The 24,590-nt window shown below is 36.4% G+C and overlaps 1 protein-coding gene and 1 long non-coding RNA gene across 6 annotated transcripts in view; one reads left to right on the top strand and one right to left on the bottom strand.

Annotated features, from left to right (window-relative positions):
* Positions 1-24,590, bottom strand: part of LOC309606032 — a 1,194,635-nt gene that overhangs the window by 854,074 nt on the left and 315,971 nt on the right. The window lies entirely within an intron of this gene.
* GAS2 (growth arrest specific 2) overlaps positions 1-24,590 on the top strand; it is a 159,725-nt gene that overhangs the window by 3,302 nt on the left and 131,833 nt on the right. For 2 of the 5 annotated variants that reach the window (XM_082342503.1, XM_082342501.1), the window contains exons 1-2: positions 9,124-9,205; positions 12,904-12,947. The exons of 1 other annotated variant lie outside the window; for it this stretch is intronic. The gene's annotated coding sequence lies outside the window, so the exon portion shown is untranslated. Of the gene's footprint in view, positions 1-9,123; positions 9,206-12,903; positions 12,948-24,590 lie in introns of those variants that run through there. 2 more of the 5 variants (XM_082342505.1, XM_082342506.1) reach the window with 1 other exon arrangement.

The following is a 24,590-nucleotide window of genomic DNA, read 5'->3' as shown; positions in this document are numbered from 1 at the left end:
CTGCTTTATCCATTTGTCTGTTGATGGGCATTTAGGTTGCTTCCATGACCTGGCTATTGTAAATAGTGCTGCAATGAACATTGGGGTGCATGTGTCTTTTTGAATTATGGTTTTCTCTGGGTATATGCCCAGTAATGGGACTACTGGGTCATATGGTAGTTCTATTTTTAGTTTTTTAAGGAACCTCCATACTGTTCTCCATAGTGGCTCTATCAATTTACATTCCCACCAACAGTGCAAGAGGGTTCCCTTTTCTCCACACCCTCTCCAGCATTTGTTATTTGTAGATTTTCTGATGATGCCCATTCTAACTGGTGTGAGGTGACACCTCATTGTAGTTTTGATTTGTATTTCTCTAATAATTAGTGATGTTGAGCAGCTTTTCATGTGCTTCTTGGCCATCTGTATGTCTTCTTTGGAGAAATGTCTATTTAGGTCTTCTGCCCATTTTTGGATTGGGTTGTTTGTTTTTTTAATATTGAGCTGCATGAGCTGTTTATATATTTTGGAGATTAATCCTTTGTCCATTGATTCATTTACAAATATTTTCTCCCATTCTGACGGTTGTCTTTTTGTCTTGTTTGTAGTTTCCTTTGCTTTGCAAAAGCTTTGAAGTTTCATTAGGTCCCATTTGTTTATTTTTGTTTTTATTTCCATTACTCTAGGAGGTGGATCAAAAAATATCTTGCTGTGATTTATGTCAAAGAGTATTCTTCCTATGTCTTCCTCTAAGAGTTTTATAGTGTCTAGTCTTACATTTAGGTCTCTAATCCATTTTGAATTTATTTTTGTGTATGGTGTTAGGGAGTCTCTAATCCATTTTGAATTTATTTTTGTGTATGGTGTTAGGGAGTGTTCTAATTTCATTCTTTTACATGCAGGTGTCCAGTTTTCCCAGCACCACTTACTGAAGAGACTGTCTTTTCTCCTTTGTATATCCCTGCCCCCTTTGTCATAGATTAGTTGACCATAGGTGCGTGGGTTTATCTCTGGGCTTTCTATCCTGTTCCACTAATCTATATTTCTTTTTTTGTGGCAGTACCATATTGTCTTGATTACTGTAGCTTTGTAGTATAGTCTGAAGTCAGGGAGTCTGATTCCTCCAGCTCCGTTTTTTTCCTTCAAGACTGCTTTGGCTATTCGGGGTCTTTTGTGTCTCCATTCAAATTTTAAGATTTTTTGTTCTAGTTCTGTAAAAATTGCCATTGGTAATTTGGTAGGGATTGCATTGAATCTGTAGATTTCTTTGGGTAGTATAGTCATTTTCACAATATTGATTCTTCCAATCCAAGAACATGGTATATCTCTCCATCTGTTGGTATCATCTTTAATTTATTTCATCAGTGTCTTATAGTTTTCTGCATACAGGTCTTTTGTCTCTCTAGGTAGGTTTATTCCTAGGTATTTTATTCTTTTTGTTGCAGTGGTAAATGGGAGTGTTTCCTTAATTTCTCTTTCAGGTTTTTCATCAGTGTATAGGAATGCAAGAGATTTTTGTGCATTAATTTTGTATCCTGCAACTTTACCAAATTCATTGATTAGCTCTAGTAGTTTTCTGGTGGCATCTTTAGGATTCTCTATGTATAGTATCATGTCATCTGCAGACAGTGACAGTTTCACATCTTCTTTTCCAATTTGTATTCCTTTTATTTCTTTTTCTTCTCTGATTGCTGTGGCTAGGACTTCCAAAATTATGTTGAATAATAGTGGTGAGAGTGGACATACTTGTCTTGTTCCTGATCTTAGAGGAAATGCTTTCAGTTTTTCACCATTGAGAATGATGTTTGCTGTGGGTTTGTCATATATGGCCTTTATTATGTTGAAGTAGGTTCCCTCTATGCCCACCTTATGGAGAGTTTTTAACATAAATAGGTGTTGAATTTTGTCAGAAGCTTTTTCTGCATCTATTGAGATGATCATATGGTTTTTATTCTTCAGTTTGTTAATATGGTGATTCACATTGATTGATTTGCGTATATTGAAGAATCCTTGCATCCCTGGGATAAATCCCACTTGATCAGGATGCATGATCCTTTTAATGTGTTGTTGGATTCTGTTTGCTAGTATTTTGTTGAGGATTTTTGCATGTATATTCTTCAGTGAAATAGGTCCATAATTTTCTTTTTCTATAGTATCTTTGTCTGGTTTTGGTATCAGGGTGATGGTGGCCTCATAGAATGAGTTTGGGAATGTTACTTCCTCTGCAGTTTTTTGGAAGAGTTTGAGAAGCATCGGTGTTAGCTCTTCTCTAAATGTTTGATAGAATTCACCTCTGAAGCCATCTGGTCCTAGACTTTTTGTTTGTTGGAAGATTTTTAGTCACAGTTTCATTTTCATTACTTGTGATTGGTGTGTTCATATTTTCTGTTTCTTCCTGGTTCAGTCTTGGAAGGTTATACCTTTCTAAGAATTTGTCCATTTCTTTGGCATAGCGTTGCTTGTAGTAGTTAGTCTCTTAGGATGCTTTTTATTTCTGCGGTGTCTGTTGTCACTTCTAGTTTTTCATTTCTCATTTTATTGATTTGGGCCCTCTCGCTCTTTTTCTTGATGAGTTTGGCTAATGGTTTATCAATTTTGTTTATCTTCTCAAAGAACCAGCTTTTAGTTTTACTGATCTTTGCTATTGTTTTCTTTGTTTCTATTTCATTTATTTCCTCTCTGATCTTTATGATTTCTTTCCTTCTGCTAACTTTGGGTTTTGTTTGTTCTTCTTTCTCTAGTTCCTTTAGGTGAAAGGTTAGATTGTTTATTTGCGATTTTTCTTGTTTCTTGAGGTAGGCTTGTATTTCTATAAACTTCCCTCTTAGAACTGCTTTTGCTGCATCCGTATGTTTTGGATCATCGTGTTTTCATTGTCATTTGTTTCTAGGTATTTTTTGATTTCCTTTTTGATTTCTTCAGCGATCTCTTGGTTATTTAGTAACGTATTGTTTAGACTCCATGTGTTTGTGTTTTTTACATTTTTTTTCCCCGTAATTGATTTCTAATCTCATAGTGTTGTGGTCAGAAAAGATGCTTGATATGATTTCAATTTTCTTAAATTTACTGAGGCTTGATTTGTGGCCCAAGATGTGATCTATCCTGGAGAATGTTCCGTGCGCACTTGAGAAGAACGTGTAATCTGCTGTTTTTGGATGGAATGTCCTATAAATATCAATTAAATCTATCTGGTCTCTTGTTTCTTTGAAAGCTTGTGTTTCCTTATTAATTTTATGTTTGGATGGTCTGTCCATTGGTGTAAGTGAGGTGTTAAAGTCCCCCACTATTATTGTGTCACAATCGATTTCCTCTTTTATAGCTGTTAGCAGTTGCCTTTGTATTGAGGTGCTCCTATGTTGGGTGCATATATATTTATAATTGTTATATCTTCTTCTTGGATTGACCCCTTGATCATTATGTAGTGTCCTTCCTTGTCTCTTGTAACATTCTTTATTTTAAAGTCGATTTTATCTGATATGAGTATTGCTACTCCAGCTTTCTTTTGACTTCCATTTGCATGGAATATCTTTTTCCATCCACTCACTTTCAGTCTGTATGTGTCCCTACGTCTGAAGTAGGTCTCTTGTAGACAGCATATATATGGGTCTTGTTTTTGTATCCATTCAGCAAGCCTGTGTCTTTTCGTTGGAGCATTTAATCCATTCATGTTTAAGGTAATTATCGATATGTATGTTCCTATGACCATTTTCTTAATTGTTTTGGGCTTGTTTTTGTAGGTCCTTTTCTTCTCTTGTGTTTCCCACTTAGAGAAGTTCCTTTGGCATTTGTTGTAGAGCTGGTTTGGTGGTTCTGAATTCTCTTAGCTTTTGCTTGTCTGTAAAGCTTTTGATTTCTCCATCGAATCTGAATGAGATCCTTGCTGGGTAGAGTAATCTTGGTTGTAGGTTTTTCCCTATCATCACTTTAAATATGTCATGCCACTCCCTTCTGGCTTGTAGAGTTTCTGCTGAGAAATCAGCTGTTAACCTTATGGGAGTTCCCTTGTATGTTATTTGTTGTTTTTCCCTTGCTGCTTTCAATAATTTTTCTTTGTGTTTTATTTTTGCCACTTTGATTACTATGTGTCTCGGTGTGTTTCTCCTTGGGTTTATCCTGTATGGGTCCCTCTGCTCTTCCTGGACTTGGGTGGCTATTTCCTTTCCCATGTGAGGGAAGTTTTTGACTATAATCTCTTCAAATATTTTCTCGGGTCCTTTCTCTCTCTCTTCTCCTTCTGGGACCCCTACAATGTGAATGTTGTTGTGTTTAATGTTGTCCCAGAGGTCTCTTAGGCTGCCTTCATTTCTTTTCATTCTTTTTTCTTTATTCTGTTCCACAGCAGTGAATTCCACCATTCTGTCTTCCAGGTCACTTATCCGTTCTTCTGCCTCAATTATTCTGCTATTGATTCCTTCTAGTGTATTTTTCATTTCAGTTATTGTATTGTTCATCTCTGTTTGTTTGTTGTTTAATTCTTCTAGGTCTTTGTTAACCATTTCTTGCATCTTCTCAATCTTTGCCTCCATTCTTTTTGTGAGGTCCTGGATCATCTTCACTGTTATTATTCTGAATTCTTTTTCTGGAAGGTTGCCTATCTCCACTTCATTTAGTTGTTTTTCTGGGGTGTTATCTGTTCCTTCATCTGGTACATAGCCCACTGCTTTTTCATCCTGTGTCTCTTTCTGTGAATGTGGTTTTTGCTCCACAGGCTGCAGGATTGTCCTTCTTGCTTCTGCTGTCTGCCTTCTGATGGATGAGGCTATCTAAGAGGCTTGTGCAAGTTTCCTGATGGGAGGGACTGGTGGTGGGTAGAGCTGGCTGTTTCTCTGGTGGGCAGAGCTCAGTAAAACTTTAATCCGCTTGTCTGCTGATGGGTGGGGCTAGGTTCCCTCCCTGTTGGTTATTTGGCCTGAGGCGACCCAACACTTGAGCCTACCCGGGCTCTTTGGTGGGGCTAATGGCGGATTCTGGGAGGGCTCATGCCAAGGAGTACTTCCCAGAATTTCTGCTGCCAGTGTCCTTGTCCTCACGGTGAGACACATCCACCCCCTGCCTCTGCAGGAGACCTTCCAACACTAGTAGGTAGGTCTGGTTCAATCTCCTGTGTGGGTCACTGCTCCTTCCCCTGGGTCCCGAGGCACACACTACTTTGTGTGTGCCCTCCAAGAGTGGAGTGTCTGTTTCCCCCTGTCCTGTCAAAGTCCTGTAGTCAAATCCTGCTAGCCTTCAAAGTCTGATTCTCTAGGAATTCCTTCTCCTGTTGGGAAGCCTGATGTGGGGCTCAGAACCAGGTTGGGAAGCCTGACGTGGGACTCAGAACCTTCACTCCAGTGGGTGGACTTCTGTGGTATAAGTGTTCTCCAGTTTGTGAGTCACCCACCTAATAATTATGGGGTTTGATTTTATTGTGATTGCGCCCCTCCTACCATCTCACTGTGGCTTCTCCTTTGTCTTTGGATGTTGGGTATCTTTTTTGGTGAGTTCCAGTGTCTTCCTTTCAATGATTGTTCAGCAGTTAGTTGTGATTCCAGTGCTCTCGCAAGAGGGAGTGAGAGCACGTCCTTCTACTCCGCCATCTTGAACCAATCTTCAGCATTTTCTAATGACAAATTTGTTCAGAAATGGCCAGATGAATCAATTCCAATCAGTTAGGCCTAGGTGATTACTTTTCTTCTCAGAGTTGGTAGATCATGCACATTCACCAATATGAAGAGATAGTCATATTAGACAATGTAGGTGTATACAAGCTGGGTATCAAGCATGCTTAAGAGATTGTTTCTTCCTCTTGATGTTGTATATTTATATTAGGCCCAAAGCTACCAGAGCCCTCTTCTTCCTTGAGCCAATAGAATCTCATAATCACAAGGAATACATTGGATTAAGACAACTCTCAAACTAACCCTGTTTAAGATTATAACCCTATATATTCCCAATTTTTTTTCTTGCCAGTTTTATTTTCTATTGCTTTCAACTAAATGCACCCAACTAATACCAGCCCTTCAGAACATTGTGTGGTATGTGGTGCATATAAACACTCAGTAAACATTGGCTATTGTTGTTAATGTTATGTAAGCCTCCGAAGTGTACATCTTCCCATGTCTTCTCCAAATTCTACTCCTCCCTAGTATAAAAGAGCCACCACCAACACCCTATGGTCAGAGGTAGAGAAAATTTTAGCAAAGAAACATACAGCTTGATGCTGCAATATTCACTGTTGGTCCTGAGACGTTTTGATTACAGTCTTTTCCAATGGACTACTAAGACTTGAAAAATCGAGTTCATTCCATGCTCTAGGTTAGGTCTAATTTTTTAGTTATTTTAAGATATGGATTAAGTCAGAAATTATAGGACACTATGGAACTGGGAGACCAATGAAAACAAAGTATTCTGATGTCCCTTTATTTTACTTTGAACAATATTATATTGACACACTTATTTCAACTTTATATTGACACACTTATTTCAGCCCTCTGCTTGTTGAAATAATATTTTTCTATACTAACAAGCAGACCTGGACTCTACATCTTCAGGCAGGGTAGACCTGAAGGGTTTTTGTCTCATTCCAGAATCTGCTTCATGGAAGGAAAGTGCTTTGACTTTTTTACAATCACTCCGAGGGCAAATACTATGGGCAATGATTACACCTGATCCTAACTCTGTTACTTCATTCAAGACTGGAGTAAGAGTAGGTCTCTCTATGTTCTTTAGTAGCAACAATAAATAGCAAGTTGGCACAACTTTTGAAGAGAGATTTCTTATAGGAACTTTGCAAACATATTTGCCATTTTTTTGTGACAATGCAAACTATATTTCTTAGAGGTGACTATAGATCTTAGTGGGAGTTGCTTCTACAAAATCAAAATTTCTTTGTGTTACTTGTTTCCCTTACGAAGGGGGTAAATCATCAAATGAATTATAATGGACAGAGGATGTTAGACAGGTATAGGGTAATCTGACAATTAACTTTCCAGGAACAAATGGCCTTGTCCTACATCCTATGTTATTATAACTAGTCCCTGATCAGATTGTAGAACCTCATACCAAATCTCAAAAATATTAAATTTGTATACCTGATAAGAAAAAAAAACCCAAGAATGTTGATCTTTTTACCCTTTGGAATTGTTTTCATAAAGGTAACTGACTATAACTAAGCAAAGGTTTTTTCTGGGTCTCAAGCTTCCCAATCAGTGTACAGTAGTAAAGGTTACAATCGTATGTCTGTAATATTAACCTCCTTTGGCCTTGGGGCATATGAATGAAGTCTGGGAGGCTGGAGTCATTACTGAGATAATGAGAGGTCTGATAACCATTCTTCAGTCCTTCTTTGGACATGCTCTGCCACCTGGGCATCTACTCAGTGTCTAGAATGAGTGCACAGTGCAGCCCATCAAGAAGTTAATGGAGGAGTTCTAGATGTCCACAAGGACAGGGCAAACCCTAGTGAGTTCAGAGGAAGGTGTTGGAGGAAGGGTTAGAGGATGAGATCTCCTTGTGGGCACAGATCTGGATGATGGCTCCAAATCTCTGTTTTCACAAATTTGAGACACTCCTTTCCATTTGCAGTGGATGTGACTTTAAGTGGCCTCAAAGCTAGCAGCAGAAGGACTGCCCTGACAATGCATGTGTACTCTGAAAATTAGAACTTCATTAAAACTTCGGAACACCTGATTTGAATTGTTTTTTGGACTTGAAATTCATTTTCATCATCACAGTATACGTTTAACATATTGCCTTCATAAGAAAAGAAAAAAGAGCTTTTCTTTAAATATAATCTCATTCTTATAAATTTTAAAAGGCTATAAAAATGGTTTTACTTAATTTTACCAACAACATTTCTAGTCAATGGTGACTCAAGAATATGAAGAGAACTTTGTTAAGGTCTTGATCAGGAATTGTGACTGACCATTTCAAGCATAAAAAGCAATACTAAAAAAAATTACGAAAGCAAGCTTAATTTTCCTATTTAAAAAATTCAGTTTTAATTGTTGTTGGGAAGTTTCATATAAATTTAATATGTAGAATCATGTCTATTCATAGTACAAAGAGAGTGCAAAAAAATATTTTTTTCACCAAGGCTTTTACCTATAGATCTTCCTCAACTTACGATGGAGTTGTCCCATTAAACCCATCATAAGCTAAAAATATCTTAAGTTCATCAAAAATGAATTTAATACTCCTAACCTGCCAAACATTATGGCTTAGCCTCACCTACCTTAAATGTGCTCAGAACACTTACATTAGCCTCCAGTTGAGCAAATCATATAACACAAAGCCTATTTTATAATAAAGCATTGGCTATCTCATGACATTTATTGAACACTGTACTATACTAAAAAAAACCCAGAGTGGTTGTATGGGTTCAGTGTATTGGTGGTTGACCCTCGTGATTGCATGGCTGACCGGGAGGTGTCGCTCGCTGCTGCTGCCCAGCGTCATAAGAGTATCAGACCACATATCTCTAGCCCATGAAAAGATCAAAATTCAAAGTATGAATCTACTGAATACATATCACTTTTGCACCATTGTAAAGTCAAAAAATCATAAGTAGAACCATTGTAAATTCGGGATTGTTTGTATGCATCCCAAATCCTCTGATTGACTGACATGTGCCATAACGTAAAAAAAGATTGGAAAGCACTACTCTAACATAGGCATTCTAACGCAATTAGCTAAGGAAAAATGGCAAAATAAAGGGCACTGCAATTCAAATTAAGCTTGCCTTAAATTTCTACAAATAGGACAGGAAGAAAATTAGTTGGCTAGTTATTCTCCATTTGTCCTTCCCATGTCACCCCATCCATTTTCTCCTTTCTTTCCCTATTCTGTGCAGAGGACTGGCTTGATCCTTATTGACTCTGTCAGCCTTATTCCCTTGCCCTCTGACTTGCCACTGAATCGACCAGTGAGAGGCATTAGCAATCAGAAAGAGGAGAGGGATGTAGGGTTTTCTTCCTCTGCTCTCTGCTAAGGCATCAGGATTCTGGTTCTTTCATTTAAAAATGCCATGAGGCCTCCCTGAGCCTCTGATACCACCTGTTATCCTCTGCAGCCCTTCCTGCTGTTGCTAATCCCTGGATGCCCTAACATACCTTGTTGATTTCCTTAACCTTGGCCTTGCTCCTGCAAATATCCCTGTTATTTCAAAATCCCTGCTGACTGTGCTGGTTTCCTGCCAAGACCTTAACTGACACAGTCGTCTGAGTTTTCAACCATTCTCATAATTAATGTAAGTCTATGAGTCATAATATTACCAATCAGTATGTTTTTAGGGAATGATGACTAGTCTAGTGCAGTGATTCCCAAATACCTGTCATTGCCAGACACTCCTGCCAATATATGACAAAGTCATCATTATTACAGTGATATATGAAAAATAAGTGACATAACAATGTGAAGTGTTTTCATAAACAGTTAATTTAAGTGAAGGGAAAAAGTATTTTTTTTTCTTTTTTTGTAAAGTAAAGGTGATGTTAAATGGCAATTTTGTATTTTCTTAATTTGGAAAAATTTTAAAGTTTGCAATTATCTTAGACACCTATTTTAGAAACTGTGTTTATGGGTACACATATATAGATATATGCATATATCTATAGCTAGATAAAAGATAGATTATAAATCTGTGAGATCTATAATTCTGAAAATCTCCCGTCTCATGTGTGGAAAATGGTAGGAGTGTTTGTAGGTAGACCCAGCTTGTGAAGACCTTGGAATACTTTAGTAAGGAATAAGGTCTGTGTTCAATTGGCTTTCGGATACTATTGACAGTTTTGGAGCACAAGAATGACATGATCATATATGTTATAAAGCAATGTGGAGAATTGGTTGTAGCCAGCTGAGACAAATGGCTAGAGATGGAGGTCCCCTAGAGAAATATTGCAATAGTCCAGGTGCACAAAATGACAGTTTCACTAAGGAAGTAGCAGAGGAAACATTAAGAAGTGGTGGGGAGTGAGTGGTGCTCAGACTTGAAAATTCCTTCTGAAGAAGAATCATTAGATCTTAATGGAGAAAAGAGTCAAAATTACTGTGCATATTCTCATTGAAGTGATTGAGTGAAGTCTGTTGACCTTTGGAATGGAACGTGGATTGGTATTGATTTTAGCTAATGCCTGTAATTGGAAAAGAGGGAAAAAAATCTCAGAGCAAATCACGGCTCAGTGGAAACTCTTATGCATTTGTTTTTTAATCCCAAATTACTGTCTTTCTTCACACTCTTCAGGATCCCCTGGATTAGCAAATTAGGTAATAGAATATTTTATTAGTAATTAGTGAATACTATGGTAACTCCAGAAGACATCTTGGTTGCATGAGAATTATTAAAAACATGGATTGAATTATTCAAAGGGAAGAATTTAAACAAGAATTTCTCCCCTTCCTTAAATAATCTCTAATTCAATTCCCAGAATCTTAACATTTAACTTAATACCTCTTGGATTGCTAATATTCAGAAACTACTTAAATACTGGAATTAATCCCACTGGAAGAAACTCCTCTGACTTGTCATTTTTATATTTTTTCCACTGCTTGGACACCTATTGAAAAAAAATCTATATATAAGGGACAATGATGAGATTCATATTGACATAAATTGAATATATAATATATAGTTTTGACATTATATATCAATACACAGATTATACATCCTCCTCTGTGTATATGTGTGTATTTGCATAAAAGTAAATAGGATGAAATTCCTAAGAAGATACTTGAAGTAAATAATTGAACTAAATTTATTTTTAAGATTTCATTTTTCTTTTACAACTGGTAATTTTTTTCTAATGTCTAAAGCAGAAAGAAAAAATATGAATCACAATCTCTCTTTACCTTTGAATTAGAAGTTTGATTCCTTGGAGGAGAACTCTGTAATAATGTCTGGGTGCCTTTATTTTTATCCCACAGTTATCAGTATATTGCTATATAAGTACCTGCCAGGAAGGCCTATTTTTTTCTAGTTCAGTAATTTTTTGTGTCTGTTGTTCCCATTTTCAAGTCTCCAAAACTTTTATGTGAATTCTTTCACCACATTTTTTTCATTATTTCCCAACCTTCTTTTTTTCTAGATGGCTGAAGTTTCCAGACATATAACCAGAAATGTCCTAAGAGAATTAATATATAAAAAAATAAAGCTAAGGAAATGGAAAGCAAAGAAAAATAGGCATGTATAATACATGCATATGCACATGTAAACTCATTTTAAACTTTCCTTAAAAAAGTAACAGATGAGTTGATTTTCCTAATTAATATTCTCTGAGTAACAAATATAGTGGAAAAATTATCAAGAAACTTTTTTGTTTTTAATAACTTCCAGACCTAATCTAAGTTCTTAGATTGGGCTAGTCTGTTAATACCATTAATGTCAAGTATTTTCCCCAAAGATTCCTAACATTTCAAAATAAACTGGCTGAAATAAGCCAAATAAGTGATTAAAACAAAATTCGCAATATCACAGGACATTTTATGGGTATGTAAAAATTCTTTTGGTAATGTTTTTATCAGTTAGTTACCAAATTTTAAGCATAAAGGAAAGCTTTAAAGGGAATATTCCATCAGGTTTGAGTGAAATACTCCACTTAAGGGGCAAGAGGGGTGTTTAAAGCAAAAGTGCTGTAGTTAATATTTCTTTTCCCTTTTTTCTTTTGAGTGGATTAATGAATGTTGTAATTTTCTAACAGTTTGCATATCTCTACTTAAACAGATCCAGTGGGTAAAAACCCCTATTTCTGGTTATCTTAGAATATGGTGTATCTTCACCTTTCCCCTAGTTTGTATAATTTTTGTGTTCATCTGTTTTATTGATGCTGGACATAGAGGAGGGACTGTATACAACCGAGCAACATCTCTGTTGTCAGGATATTGGTAGAACCTGGATCCATTTGAAGACATTTCAGTATCCCATGGCCAGTTCAGCATGTTAGAAAATGCTAAATGCCAAGAGTTCAGAACAAGACAAAATTACAGAGAGGATTGTAGGGTAGAAAGAGGAAGGTAACGATAATATTAAAGGCAAGATTTTAAAAAAACATATATATATATATATATACACATGTATATATATGTAGCAGATTAAATTTGACTGTGTAATGGGAAGTATTGAGAAAATTTTCAGATAAATATTTTCCTAAATAATAATGTTATTGAAATATTATAAAGTTAGGGATGGCAATCAACAGTATAATTTAAGCAAATCAAGAATGCCAAACTTTATAGTAAAAAATTTTGTTAGTAAAATTATAATTTTTAAAGGGTAACATTCTTAACTTTTTCTAGTTCAAATAAAGTTTTCTGTTCCTAGTGTTTTGGGTTGTTAAAAACAGTATTCATTCTATTGTATTCATTAGTGAGAAAAAAGTTTGGTGTTTTATCCTCTGCCCAACCAGAATATCAGTTAATATCTGCAAATCTGCAAAATGAGAAGTGATTAAAGTGGACATCATGTTCTTCTCTAGCTCTCTGATGTGATGATTTTACTTAGTTTATTTACAGATTTTAATTAAAAGGGGGGGAGCTTAATTTAATTTTAACAGGATGACTGAATACCTCTACAGTGTGCTTTAAGATCAATTGACATTTTATTGCCTGTACTAGCTGCCAGATTTCCCCTATTTTTCTCTACTTTTTATAGCCTAAAGGACACTAAATCTAGCACTCAACTTCTAGTAGTCCAAGTATTTTCAACTTTAAATCTATGTGTTCTTGAATTTTATAATCTCATTAGGTAGATGGTTGAGGAACATAAAGTATGAACACTAATCTGATACCCAGATGATAGAACATTGGAAAGACTGCCAGCACAGCATTAAAAGACATAGGCAATCGAAACTGCCAAAAGAAAATTCTATTTTGTGAAAGGTGGGGTATTTGGAAACGGGTCATAAGACATTTGACTAACTATGCTAAATTGTTTTTGTATGGCATCTCTTTTAGGCAATAATCCAGAAATCAAAAACCTACTTTATGCACTACCCATGGTAAGTGGCTTAGTTAAGTGGTATTTGCACACTGCCAAGTTTGCTTTCTAATTCTAAAATTTCCCTTCCCCCTCCCTCCCTCTCTCCCTCCCCCCTCCCTTCCTTCCTTCATTCCTTCCTTCCTTCCTTTTGTCTATCTTCCTTCCTTTTTTCTTTTTTTTTTTTTCATTTCTGCTCACTCATTTGTTTCTATATATGGTCAGAATAAGACTCACCAGCTTTGCATAATACAAAGCACTCAGTGAAAGGGAGCTAATATTATTTTGTGTAGTATAGGAGCTCAAAAATAGTCACAAATATATGCAGGCTTTATTTTATGATGTTTCCTTTAAAAATGCACCTTACCTCTAATTTTACTAAACTAGTCTTATTTCTAGCCCAGAACAGTCTTGTTCTTTCCTTTCTCAACTGCTGTGCCTAATGTTTCTTGTACCTGGAATCATTGTCTTCCCTTCTGCTTCACATGAAACACTTCCTTCTATGCTACAAAACGCAGGTCAAATTCTACCTCTTTTATGAGCCTTTCCTGATAATTCCAGCTGAAAGTAATCTGTTTCACTTCTAGATTCTTTTAACACTTGTGGTTGGATTGTTAATTTGTCATTTACTATTTACTGCATTTCAGTAGAAGTTAGGTTCCTTTTATGATGCAAATGTTTAAATGACATGGACCAACTGGATCCATCCCCAAGCTGGGCATATTGCTACTGCAAGGATTGAATTCAGTAGTCTGGGTTCATTATGCAGGGTCCCTCCTCCACAAAAAGGGCAAGAATACGCAGGCCAATTACATTTCAAGTGGATTTGTGCATCTTAGCTCCAGCTTAACCTTTTTGAACGAGATGACTGTCTCTTTTTTGTTTGTTGGTTTGGATTTTGTTTGTTTGTTTTATTGGGGTATAGCTGCTTTACAATGTTGTATTAGTTTCTGCTGTACAATGAAGGTTCAGCTGTATGTATACATATATCCCCTCCCTCTTGGACCTCCCTCCCCCCACATCCCACCCATCTAGGTCACCACAGAGCACCGAGTTGAGCTCCCTGCGCTATACAGCAGGTTCCCACTAGCTATCAGTTTTACACATGGTAGTGTATATATGTCAATCCCAATCTCCCAATTCATCCCATCCCCCTTTGCCCCCCCCCCACTGCATCCACATGTCCATTCTCTACATCTGCGTCTCTATTACTGCCCTGCAAATAGGTTCATCTGTACCATTTTTCTAGATTCCACATATATGCGTTAATATATGATATTTGTTTTTCTCTTTCTGAGTTACTTCACTCTGTATGACAGACAACTACCATATGACCCAACAATCCCACTACTGGGCATATACCCTGAGAAAACCATAATTCAGAACAATGTTCATTGCAGCACTATTTACAATATCCAAGACATGGAAGCAACCTAAATGTCCATCGACAGATGAATGGATAAAGAAGATATGGTACATATATACAATGGAATAATACTCAGCCATAAAAAGGAACGAAGTTGGGATGACTGCCTCTTAATGGTATTTTTAATGTACACAGTACTTTCTACAGTACCTTACAGGATAGAGGAATGCAAGGTGATGGAGTGGAAAAAATTATGTACTTTCTTCGATGGTGAGACTTCTTTTCATTAGACTCTGAGCTGCTAAAAAGGAGGGGCTAAGTTTTTATACCTTTGGTTCCTAACATAACCACGAATACATGGTTGGTGTTTAGTAAGTGTTTGTTAAGCTCAGCAAAATTTTGGAATCAAACACACCTGGGCTTAATACTTCTGTTGCTTTTAAGTTTACCTCAGGCAAGTTACTTAAACTTATGAGTCTATTCCTTCATTCATAAACAGGAGATAATAATATTTGCCATAAAGTTGTTATGAGGACTCAATAAAATCATGTTTGCAAGGCGCCTAGAACCGCTACTATATACAATTGATATTAGAGAGTTCTTCTTTCTCATTCAAATAATATATGTGTATATATATACACACATATATATGTGTGTGTATATATATATATATATATGAATTCATAGAGGAATGAAAGGGATATTCTACCTATCAGGATTGGCAAGACAAAAAAAAATGAGGCAAGCAAGATGCATTTGGGAAATAGTTTGTTTTTCCAACTAATACTTTTTGAACCCATACTATGTGCCATATTATGTCCTAGGGATAAAATAATGAATAAAATGGAATGTGCATCAGCAAGACCCAGTCTAAGAGAGAAGAAATCTTCAAATAGCCAATAGTCTGAGTTAGGATTAAGATACTAGGTATGGCAGTTTTAAACACGGCCCAGAAATATTTGACAGTCCTCCTGTTGAAAGGATGGACCTGTGGCCAATTTGACTAATAATGCATGACAGAAGGGATGCTGTGTGAATCCTGCGGCTAGATCCTCAAAGGCCATGCATCTTCCACCTGGTTCTCTTCGACTGCTTGCTCTCAGGACATTGCCCTAACAACACTCCCTTTAGGAATCTGGTCATCATGCTTTGAGAAGGCCAGTTCACAAGGAGAAGCTACTCATCCAAGCCCAGATATGAGACTGACAAAGCATACAGATTATTCCAGTCCTTAACTGTTTGAGTTTTCCTACCTGAGTCCTCAGACATTGTGGGACGGAGATGAGCCATCCCTGCAGTGCTCTGTCTGCTATTTTCCATAGAGTTCATTAGCAAAATTACATGGTGGTCGTTTTACATCACTAAATCTGGAGTGGTTTGTTACACAGCAATAGTAACTGGAGCATTAGGTGATACCTGGGTGAAGGTGCTTAATTCAAAACCTGGCCAAATACTATGAGGTCATTATCACTTAATTATTAAGTGATAATGGTCATTATCACTTAATAATATTTTAAACCCCTCTAGTTGAAATTATTTAAATAGTTTTCTTTCTAAATAAGTGTAAAATAACCTGTAAGAACTTGTAGGTCCAAGTGATGAGAAATAATTAATAAATAATAGAAAATTTACCTATTTTTTTCTGATAAAGGAGATTCCTTCCCAATGTGAAGTGCATCCCTGAATCTTTATTATGAAACTAAAATATAGACCATAAAGAGTTATGGTTAACGTAGAGCTATATAACTATTTCTAATGGTTAGAAAATGAAAATTTTCACCAGAGGAGAAGGTGTAGTTGTGTGATGTGCACCCCTGAATTAATAACCAAATCTGTTAGAAAATTAATTGAATTGAAACTTGAGTTACGCTATTCAGAGTCTAAACTTCTTAATATGGTATTCAAGACCATCTAAACTCTGATCAGAGCCTCATCCCCACTACTGTCCTCTGTCACCTGAATCCCCAGCCTCTCCAGACTGCCTCTCATTTCCTGAAGACTGTACACTTTCACACCTCCATGCCTGGGCTCAACTCCCTTACCTTATACTGGGGTCACCCAAGTGGGTGGGCTCACCCCACAACCTCACCTACCCTGATTCCAGAGACAGGCTGACCTTGCTTCTGTTTGCTCTTCTCTACATTGTTAATATCTATAGTTAACACTTACTCTGCATTAAGCTAATTCTGCATTTGTCTCTTTCCTTCACCAATGGAAAATCCTTCAAAAGAAATAGTCGTTCTAATTCATCTTTGTATTCCCATGGTACCCAGCTTAGGTACTTAATAAAGATTTCCTAATAGTTACAAAATATATATATATAGGAAACACTCTGAGAGAAGTTTGTGATACAGCAAGAAGCATTCCAAAAACATTATCAGAGTCTCCATCCACTCTTTAATTCCAAAGTTGAAAAACAAGAACAAAACCAAAAATTACTGTACTTTGTTGAAATAATAAACTCCCCAGACAGTGAAAATCACCAGTTTGTTTTGGAAAACATTAGTGTCTCTATTTGTGAGAACTTCTGTATAATTCCCATACATAATTTGGTTCCACTTGTAAAATCTGCCTCAATGAAAAAAATTAATGTATGTTCTGGCAGCCCTCATAAATGTCTCCTCTGCTGGCTCAGCAAAGAAATTAAACCAAACCATAAGATATAAATCATATACTTTCTTGGTACAGAGCCTAGCCTTATTTCTTTACCTTCTATGTCTCTAGCTTATATATTTAAGACTAAATGTTAAAAGTTAATTAGCAAAATTAGTGCAATATTTAAGACTGAGTATATGAGATGTTATAAATTATTTTAAAATTCTGAGGAAAAATATTAAATAAACATTATGTCGGTTGCATATCTTTCCTGTGCTTCTTGGATCATACTTTCTTCTTGTTGTTTCATAAAAATGTTCTTATTTACTAAAAAGTAAAAATATCTTTATGTAGTATCATATTATCTGAATAAACTGCAGATTAAAGTTATTCATGAACAAGGAACTAAAAATGTTCCAAAACAAATTGGAACTTTTTTATTTCATCACACCTATAATTTCCACAAACTGTAAAACCATAGCATATACTAGTTGCTGTTGTCTCTTCTGATTCTTGGCTTAGATTTTTTGGGTCTTAAACTTGGCTGTATTTTCTGAAACTTGAAGCTTTTCATCATCTCCTTATGAGTTGCAGCAACACATGTCATTAATGAAGAGAGTTGGGTAACCTCCCTTGCTATTATTCTTAATTCGGCATATGACAGACACCAGCAGCAATTAGGAAGATCTGCCTAAGGCATAGAACATTGAAAATAATATCTGATGACGCAAAGAGGATTGATGTGGAAAAAAAAAAAGAATTGTGTAAAGGAGAAATTTAATGTAAAAAGAGTGTTCACATATTGGAGGAAAAAAGAACAATGTATAATCCAGGTAAACTATAAAGAGTTACTGGAATTTAAGAAAACTTAAATAAAAAGTATCGAGAAGTAAACTTTATGCTTTGACAAATCTACAACTAAGTGGTAAAGCAGTATTAACAAATGAAAACCACCTCCACACTTTATTCATAAGCCATAAGATGTATGAGCTAGAGAAAACTGCTGATGGTGGAAATAGTCAAAGGTAGTTCAAGTTAAAATGGATATCACGCAAAGGTATTGCTTATTACTCTCCCATTAATGGTGTCTGTTATTATTTTGTGTGTGTGTGTTATAGCACTTCCAAGCTTTTACACTCTATGCCTGACATTTTCACTTTTACTCTATTAAAGTTTTAATAATTTTTACTCTTTTTTTTTAGTTTTAACTTTTATAAAGTCTTTTGGGATAACTTACAGAAATTCATGAGCACAGGGAATTATGATCATTGTATTTTTATAGAGAGGAGATAGTGAGAAGGAAGGAACATTTTAAGAGAGAAGGACAAGGAAGCAGAAAGAATCTAGAAATCATACAAGAGGAGAGAATTCTAGGAGTGTGAATGAGATGAAGAAAGGGAAGTAGTCAGGATAAAAAGAGTTCTCCATCCCTTCCTTCCTTCCTGTTTTTAAAAAACGTAAGGTTTCTTTTCAGGGCAGGACACATCAAAATACACTGACAGTTGGATAGATGAAAGTCAGAACTCTTTCTTACAGCTCCAAATGAAAGAAGGCTGTCAGGCAGAGCCGCATAAGCACTTTTACCCTGGGACAGAGTAACAGCAAGCTGGAGCTGTAGGGAGCAGCCTCTGTATGGCGAACTTCTGGGTTTAGTTTTTAGTCCCTGTGAACTGGCTAATTTGAAATCTTCTGTGGACCCCCAGGGCATTACGGGGTGGAAGGTTCTCCCTCGTTCTGATTCCTGGCCCCATGGAGATTAGGTTAAGTGCACTGTGGTTCAGAGTATGAAAGCCCAATAAGGGAAGTGGTCAGGGTGCAGACTTAATTGGTTGCTTCAGAAGGGGAGCTGACCAGACTCTACCCAGGACCTGGAAACCGGGTCAAGACAGCATAAAAACAATCAAACGCCGTTATATTACACTTACCTGGACCAGAAAGGGAAATATACATATGTGTGTGTGTGTGTATACACACACACACACAAACACACAAAGAGAGTGAATTAAACTCTAAATATAAAGAAGGCAAAGAAGAACAGAGAAAATATTAATAGCAGGGAAGGAAAAAACAGTAGGTTATCTCCTGAACCAGAGATTCGTTATGAGCTTATTTTCTTTCTTAACCTTCAGGGTCATGACAACTGTTTCCTTACACTCTTTCGACCCCGGGCGCTGGTTGTCAAACGGGGCGGCTCAATTTTGTGAACATCATATCTTGGCCCATAATCATCCATTACTCCTAATACATTTTATTAGGATTTAAATTAACAGTTTAGTAATGAGCTGGGTCTCCCCCAGAGTTCTATAACAACTGGTAGCTAAACAATTAGAAATGACAATTAATATTTCTACTTTTATTCAGCAATTCCCCAGTATTTAAGGTGAGAAACTTTAAGTAATCCGATGTGTTTGTGAGGAAGAGGAATGGAGACAACTGAATACTTGTGTGTACACATAAGATTTGCTTTTAAAAGACTCAGTTATTATTTTTAATCTCTGGCAAAGGTTTTCAAATTTTAACGTGCATAAGAAACTTTGAGGGTGTTTGTTACTGTTGATGCCAGGGCTCTTTGCCCTGAGGGTCACGTCTGTGCAGAGCTCCATTTTTTTTTTTTTTCCATTTTCTTTTATTTAAAAAAAAATTTTTTTAACATCTTTATTGGAGTATAATTGCTTTACAATGGTGTGTTAGTTTCTGCTATATAACAAAGTGAATCAGCTATACATGTACATATATCCCCATATCTCCTCCCTCTTGCACCTCTCTCCCACCCTCCCTATCCCACCCTCTAGGTGGACACAAAGCACCGTAGACTCAGTTATTTTTGATTCACCCTTTACTGGGCTCCACTGACCACACGAGAGCTTCCCTTGGATACCAAATAGTCATATCAAACTTAACTTATGCAAAACTAGAAACCTAATTTCCACCCCACACAAAACAAGATAAGGCAAAGCAAAACAAGACAACTTCTTCCCAAAGTCTTTTCCATTTCAGTAAACTGCAGCATTTCTTACACAAAAAATCTTAGGCTCCTCCTTGTCTGTTTCTCACACTGCCTACCCAGCCATCAGTGATAAAATTTAAATCATAATTTAAAATAAAAATCGTAGTGAAATATGTCATGGATGATGTTATATTGTAGACTAGATCTGTTGCTCACATAAGTCATCTGCCTTATTACAAAATGAATAAACTGGGGGAAAAGAGTGTGAATCAAAGAGAAGAGGATAACCATTCAAAAGATATCCAGAATCCAATTCCTTTCTCTAATTCCATTGCTAACCCTCTCATCCAAGTCACTCTCACCTGTCATCTGGATTATTACAATAACCATTGAACTGGTTTCCCTGTACGTAATCAATGTCCTCCTGCAGTCTGTTGTCCACCCAGGAATCAGAGTGACAGCTTTAAACTCTAAATCTGATCACGTCACCCCTCTGCTCAAACTTGAGAGAAAAGCAAGCTACAAAGGCTTACAAGGCACTATGGGATCTGAACTCCCCCCCCCCCCCCCAATCGCTCTGACTTTATCTCCTACTCCCCCTTAACTCATCTCTGCCATAGGAGCCTTTTTGATTTTCTGGAACATCTGATTTGTGGCATTCCCCTGCCTCAGTGACTTTGCACTAGTTGTTGCCCTGTCTGCAATGGTCCTTAGGGATTCTGCATAGTGCACTTACTTCCTTTGGGTTTCTGCTCAGTTGTCACTTTACTGGCAAGGCCTTCCATGACCACCTATAACATCTGCCATCTCTCAGCACTTTCTATCACATTTACCCTTATTTTATTTTTCTGCAGAGCCCATTTATTATCACTTGATATATTGTGGATTAATTTCATTGGATTATTTGTTTAATTTCTGTCTCACTTTGGTGAAATATAAATTCCATGAAGTTAGGGACTTTGACTTGGAAAGAACAAGGCATGCCTCATTTTATTAATTTATTGCTAGCAGAATAAATTGTACTTTAAAGGGAAAGATGTTTCTAGAAAAAAGATTCTTTTGATTTTCTATTCAATATATGTAAAGAGATAAAGATCCTATTCAATATATGTAAAAGAACAGTTAGTGGCTACATTTGTTATACAAGATTAGTATATTTATTGTGCATTCATAAGCAGATTTTGATGCATAAATGTTATTCTGGTACTAAAAGAGCATGTCAGAATCTCAGTCATTATACTTTATTTCAACTGGAATACAGTGCAAACCCTTCCTACTTTCATTTTTTCTTTTTATTTTCAAGCTAATACATGTTTATTTTCATCCTAGCATCTTAATTTGCATGGAACATGATGAAACTTAGATTTGCTGAGAGTCTTTTTTTTTTTCACACACACACACTGTATTTTATTTTTTACAAGAGATAAATAAACTGACACCAAGCATTGTAAATGGATGACCACAACAAAAGCAACAATGATTGCATTTACCAAACACGAAACACACTATACTATCTCATAATATTGACATTCAGTCCAGTAATCCTCCACTGTAACAGCTCCTTTACTTTGCAGTGAAAATTGATTTGTATATTTTTTGCCTCTGAGTCCTTGTGGGATTTTTTTTTTTATTCAAACAGAAAGTCACAAAAATTATAATCATCTTCATCAGTTCACTCAGTCCCATGTAATTAATTTTTTTTTCATCTTGATCTTTTGTTAGCACTTTTATGAGTTCATCAGTTTTCCATTAGAGTTCTGAAAATGCTTATTCATTCAGTTCAGCAGTATAGTCAGTTACCAGAAACCTGTACTTGTCAGAGTCTTTTCCATGAATTCCTTGAAGATGAAACCCTTTTATAGGAACATTTTTGCAAAAGCATCAGAGTACACCCAGAACTGTCTGTAAATGACAAAAGACTTAAAAATGACCATGGTTAAAGATTTGATGGAAGTTCATAATAATGCAATTGACAAGAAAATTTAGTTATTCCTGAGATATACATTTTAAAGTAATAACTACAATTATGACTTATGACATTATACCAGAACATATAAGATTTTTAGAAATTTCAGGTAATGTCTGAAACATTTATATTAACATATTTCCATACAAATAACCCAAAGAAAGTTTAGTGTTAGTTGGTTTTTTTCTTTGTTTGTTTTTTTGTACTGCAGGTTCTTATCAGTCATCAATTTTATACACATCAGTGTATACATGTCAATCCCAATCGCCCAATTCAGCACACCACCATCCCCACCCCACCGCGGTTTTCCCCCCTTGGTGTCCATACGTTTGTTCTCCACATCGGTGTCTCAACCTCTGCCCTGCAAACCGGCTCATCTGTACCATTTTTCTAGGTTCCACATATATGCGTTAATATACGATATTTGTTTTTCTCTTTCTGACTCCACTCTGTATGACAGTCTCTAGATCCATCCATGTCTCAACAAATGACTCAATTTCGTTCCTTTTTATGGCTGAGTAATATTCCATTGTATATATGTACCACATCTTCTTTATCCATTCCTCTGTCGATGGGCATTTAGATTGCTTCCATGACCTGGGTATTGTAAATAGTGCTGCAATGAACATTGGGGTGCATGTGTCTTTTTGAATTATGGTTTTCTCTGGGTATATGCCCAGTAGTGGGATTGCTGGGTCATACGGTAATTCTATTTTTAGTTTTTAAGGAACCTCCATACTGTTCTCCATAGTGGCTCTATCAATTTATATTCCCACCAACAGTGCAAGAGGGTTCCCTTTTCTCCACACCCTCTCCAGCATTTGTTGTTTGTAGATTTTCTGATGATGCCCATTCTAACTGGTGTGAGGTGATACCTCATTGTAGTTTTGATTTGTATTTCTCTAATAATCAGTGATGTTGAGCAGCTTTTCATGTGCTTCTTGGCCATCTGTATGTCTTCTTTGGAGAAATGTCTATTTAGGTCTTCTGCCCATTTTTGGATTGGGTTGTTTGTTTTTTTGATATTGAGCTGCATGAGCTGCTTGTATATTTTGGAGATTAATCCTTTGTCAGTTGCTTTGTTTGCAAATATTTTCTCCCATTCTGAGGGTTGTAATTTCGTCTTGTTTATGGTTTCCTTTGCTGTGCAAAAGCTTTGAAGTTTCATTGGGTCCCATTTGTTTATTTTTGTTTTTATTTCCATTTCTCTAGGAGGTGGGTCAAAAAGGATCTTAGTGTGATTTATGTCATAGAGTGTTCTGCCTATGTTTTCCTCTAAGAGTTTGATAGTGTTTGGCCTTACATTTAGATCCTTAATCCATTTTGAATTTATTTTTGTGTATGGTGTTAAGGAGTGTTCTAATTTCATTCTTCTACATATAGCTGTCCAGTTTTCCCAGCACCACTTATTGAAGAGACTGTCTTTTCTCCATTGTATATCTTTGCCTCCTTTGTCATAGATTAGTTAACCATAGGTGCGTGGGTTTATCTCTGGGCTTTCTATCTTGTTCCATTGATCTATGTTTCTGTTTTTGTGCCAGTACCATATTGTCTTGATTACCATTGCTTTGTAGTATAGTCTGAAGTCAGGGAGTCTGGTTCCTCCAACTCCGTTTTCTTCCCTCAAGACTGCTTTGGCTATTCGGGGTCTTTTGTGTCTCCATACAAATTTTAAGATTTTTTGTTCTAGTTCTGTAAAAAATGCCATTGGTAATTTGATAGGTATTGCATTGACTCTGTAGATTGCTTTGGGTAGTATAGTCATTTTCACAATATTGATTCTTCCAATCCAAGAACATGGTATATCTCTCCATCTGTTGGTATCATCTTTAATTTCTTTCACCAGTGTCTTATAGTTTTCTGCATACAGGTCTTTTGTCTTCCTAGGTAGGTTTATTCCTAGGTATTTTATTCTTTTTGTTGCAGTGGTAAATGGGAGTGTTTCCATAATTTCTCTTTCAGATTTTTCATCATTAGTGTATAGGAATGCAAGAGATTTCTGTGCATTAATTTTCTATCCTGCAACTTTACCAAATTCATTGATTAGCTCTAGTAGTATTCTGGTGGCATTTTTAGGATTCTCTGTGTATAGTGTCATGTCATCTGCAAACAGTGACAGTTTTACTTCTTCTTTTCCAATTTGTGTTCCTTTTATTTCTTTTTTTTCTCTGATTGCCGTGGCTAGGACTTCCAAAACTATGTTGAATAATAGTGGTAAGAGTGGACATCCTTGTCTCGTTCCTGATCTTAGAGGAAATGCTTTCAGTTTTTCACCATTGAGAATGATGTTTGCTGTGGGTTTGTCGTATATGGCCTTTATTATGTTGAGGTAGGTTCCCTCTATGCCCACTTTCTGGAGAGTTTTTATCATAAATGGGTGTTGAATTTTGTCAAAAGCTTTTTCTGCATCTATTGAGCTGATCATATGGTTTTTATTCTTCAGTTTGTTAATATGGTGTATCACATTGATTGATTTGCATATATTGAAGAATCCTTGCATCCCTGGGATAAATCCCACTTGGTCGTGGTTTATGACCTTTTAATGTGTTGTTGGATTCTGTTTGCTAGTATTTTTTGAGGATTTTTGCATCTATATTCATCTGTGATATTGGTCTGTAATTTTCTTTTTTTGTAGTATCTTTGTCTGGTTTTGGTATCAGGGTGATGGTGGCCTCACAGAATGAGTTTGGGAGTGTTCCTTCCTCTGCAATTTTTTGGAAGAGTTTGAGAAGGATGCATGTTAGCTCTTCTCTAAATGTTTGATAGAATTCACCTGTGAAGCCATCTGGTC

This window comes from Balaenoptera borealis (assembly GCF_965194805.1).
Source record: "Balaenoptera borealis genome assembly, chromosome: 11".
Classification (NCBI taxonomy): Eukaryota; Metazoa; Chordata; class Mammalia; order Artiodactyla; family Balaenopteridae; genus Balaenoptera; species Balaenoptera borealis.
Note: the sequence above shows the minus strand (reverse complement) of the source record. Positions and strands in the feature narration are given on the sequence as shown.